This window comes from Octodon degus, unplaced genomic scaffold (genome assembly GCF_000260255.1).
Source record: "Octodon degus isolate 3935 unplaced genomic scaffold, OctDeg1.0 scaffold00017, whole genome shotgun sequence".
NCBI classification, from domain to species: domain Eukaryota; kingdom Metazoa; phylum Chordata; class Mammalia; order Rodentia; family Octodontidae; genus Octodon; species Octodon degus.
In genome coordinates, this window is record NW_004524593.1 from 12,633,372 (window position 1) to 12,637,143 (window position 3,772).

Sequence of the window (3,772 nt, forward strand, 5' to 3'; positions counted from 1 at the left end):
GAGAGCAGTGCAGGTCAGTGGGCTATGGAGTTGGCAGGCCAATGCCCTACTTTGCAGCCTTCTGCAACCAACTTGCATAGTGGCCCTGAAAAATCTGTCAAACTATCTGAGTTTTTGAATATATATATATATATATCTCAGCCATTCAGTAATTGCTGGTGAAATTACTGACTCAGGCAAGGCTCAACAATGTATGCTCTGACCTCAGGTCACATGCTGGGGAGCAGGCTGAGTGGAGCCCGTAATCTATCATTCCAAATTACTCACAATGTCGAGACAGGAGGTGAAACTTCTTCACAAGACAGCCAAGCTCACCCATTAACCAAGAAGTCAAACTAAGTACCATTAACAAACACACAGCCTGAATTTACAGGGCTTTTGGTGGGACACAATGCAAAATGCAAAAAATTACCTAGGCAAGTTTTCTTTTACAACAAATTCATTGATATATAATTCAAATGCCTCACAATCCATCTATTTAAAACATGCAATTCCATGTTCTTATGTTACAGAGTTGTACAATCATCAGAACCTAATTTTAAGGTATTTTCTTTACCTTCCCCAAAGAAGCCCCCTACCTATTAGCAGTCATTTTCGTGTCTCTCTCCCTTGTCCAGCCCCTGATAAACACTAATCTACTTTCTTCGTCTACAGATTTGCTTATTCTGGACATTAAACATCAATGTAATAATCCTAAAATACTAAATGTGATTTTTTGGTGACTGTCTTCTCTCCCCTCCCACGTTTTCAAGGCTCATCTATGTATCAAGATTTCACTCCTTCTTGTAACATTCCGGGGAATAGCTACATCAAATTTTATTTATCCATCAGGTAGCAAACACATGGGTTATTTTTATAATGTTCTATTAGGTAGAGAGGCTACATTTTATTTATCCATCTGTTAACAGACACTTGGGTCATCTGTACTTTGCAGCCACTATTAATGAGGGTGCTAGGAAGATTAGGTACCTATTTTTGCTTGGACATATGCTTTCATTTTTCCTGGGTGTACACCATGTAGTGGGATGGCTGGATCATAAGGCAACACAGCGTTTACATTTGAGGATCTTCCAGTCTATTTTCTGAAGACGCTGTCTACTTTACGCTCCCACCAGCAATGTAAGAATGTACTAAGTTTTCTTGTCAAACATACTCAATCTGGTTAATGAAGCTTTTAGGCTTAATTTTCAGTTTATAGGGAACACTGATAGAGAAAGCAGTTAATGGATACCACAGGGAGGCAGTCAGGTCCAGAAAAGAAGGCCGTGTGTCTCTGGGTTGATCTCTTCAGAAAGTCAGTGATCCAGTGTCGTGATAAAAGAGGCCTGGGTAAGGCCATTTAGATCAGAGAATACCAGATAGAGTAAAAACCATAAATAGATTCTAGGTAGGAATGAAACCAGTCTAAACGATATTTTTGAGCCAATTTGGGATTTTTTTTCGGGCTACACATTTATTCAACGGAAAATAAAGTCCTCCAACTTTACTGCGGTGGCTGACCACATCGATGACCAAATCTGCCTCTGAACTGGAATTCAGTGGCTGAACTGGCCCTGGCTCGGCCTTCTTGTCAGCACCAGCAGGCACAACACTGTGGCCTCCCCACACGTGAGCCTCACAGGCTGCTCGCCCTCCACACCTTTGGGCTGGGCTCTGCCAGTCTCAGGCCAGCTGCAGCGTAGAGTAGCATGTATAATCTCGGGGGCAGGTGGAGGTAGTCACAGATATACTGGATGCCCTCATTGGTAAGGTACCAGTAGAAGTGTCTCCAGACAAACTGTTCCTTCACATAGCCTCGGGACTTGAGAGACTGCATGGCTTTCATGATGGGAAGGTCGGGCATATTCTTGTCTGCCAGCCCTGGGTGCTTTGGCACGTGGACGTCTTCCTTGGTCACTGTCACCCTCTCCTTAAAAAAGAGCTCGTAAATGGCAATCCAGTTCTTCTTGAGCATCAACATCAGATGGCTGTATGGTCCTAGACTGAGGCTGGAAAGGAAGGGGCACGCACGATGCAGCGTCTCTAGGGATATTTGAATATACATGAGATATTAGATAGTACCAGGGGATTTTCATGTTTTTCTTGCATATTGTTTTATCTCCTTGCTGAGATAAAATATGCAGCACCCAAAGCTGAAGGAGGAAAAATTTATTTCTTACAATTTGTAGAGCTTCCTGTAGTCGGTGGGCTCCAAGGCAGGGTGGCATGGCAGAGAGAACCCATTCACAGCAGACAGAAGACAGCCAAAGCAGCAAGCAAGCAAGCAAGCAAGCAAGCAAGCAAGCCAAGGGACACCAGCAGCTTCTTTCTGTGCTTTCTATTCTATCTGTGCTGCTGGACTTGGGGAAGGTGCCAAACCAATCGGTGGACTGTTTTAGTATTTACACACCCTTCATCCCAGCATTACATGTGGTAGATCTAACCACTTCTGAAAAAGCCCCACCTATGACTGCATGAGGCTTTGGGGAGACATCCAGACACAAGCCTTTAAAGATATGATAAAGTATGCTTAAATGAGACAATGCTATAAGATAATGAGATGATGCTCTTTCAAGAGAAGGAGCTGCGTTTCTAAGAGGCTTTAAATGTTGTGACATTTGCAACTTGCTTTCCAGTTCAGCATCCTCTGTCTCTGTCTCTCTGTCTTTCTCACACAGTCATACCCTCGCCAGAACACACAGAGCAATAAAGAAAATCATGGTAGTTCTTTTTTTTATTTTAGGGAAGGGTCTACAGGGTGTTCAGGGTCTCACTGCTAGATCAGATTTGTAGTGATCCACCTCTTTACAGCCTCCCAAGAGCTGGGATTATAGGCACGTACCACCACACCCAGTCTCATTTGCCGTCTCAGCATGCTCTAGGAGTGGGGCTGACTTGGCAGGCCCGGGGATTGAACTCCCAGCCCCCGAGCCTGCTTGCACACACTTAATCTGCTGAGCTATTTGACCAGTCCAATCACGGTAGTTCTTCATGTTTTAATCAAGATGATACATAGGTAGATGTTCAATATACACTACCCCTTTAGCTTTTCTGACTGCTGATATTTTTTCCTAATAAAAAGTCGGAAAGAAAAGAGATTGCAAGAGCCATGATTTACAATTTTAGTCATGTTTCTCCAGTTAGACTGAAAACACCTGAAGGTCAAGGACCTCTGTGCCTAGGTACCAAAGTCAGGGTTCAGTGTGGCAGGTTTCTAGGGCTAGTGCTTCTATATAGGCACCACAATGGAGAAACTCACACAGACTAATATTTCCAGAATGTTGTTGGAGAGGAAGGAGCCCTGACATCTTTCACTCTTTATAGCTCTAGTTCGGAAAATGAGGTGGTAATTGCAGTCATGTCCCTGATGCCTGCCAGCAAAAACAAACTTTTCTAACTTTGCTCCCAGAGCAATTGTTGCAAAAGAAAATAGAAATCAACCAGCCTCCCAATTAGCATCACTCAAGTTGATTGCTGTCTCTGCCCAAGATAAAGCAAGTCAGCTAAGTAAAACCCTAAAACAACACATCATCTCCAGGGTCCTGAGTTCTTATTATTGTCCTAAAAGAGGATTAAGAAGGGTTCTCAGCAATATGCACCATCTCATTAGCTGAGTGTAGGGTGCATTTCAGAGATTAACCCCATTTCAATCCCCAGTACCACCACTACCCCCACAACAACTAATCAAATGAGCAAATAAACATAAAAATGATCCGTGCTGTAAGGTGACTTAAAAAGACACCAGGATCACCTGGGCTAACTAAAAGCAATGCCAACTTAATATTGTTGAAAG

General features: G+C 43.2%; 1 pseudogene; it reads right to left on the reverse strand.

Annotated features, from left to right (window-relative positions):
- Window positions 1-1,483: 1,483 nt before the first annotated feature.
- Window positions 1,484-1,960, reverse strand: LOC101582651 (annotated as a pseudogene).
- Window positions 1,961-3,772: the final 1,812 nt, after the last annotated feature.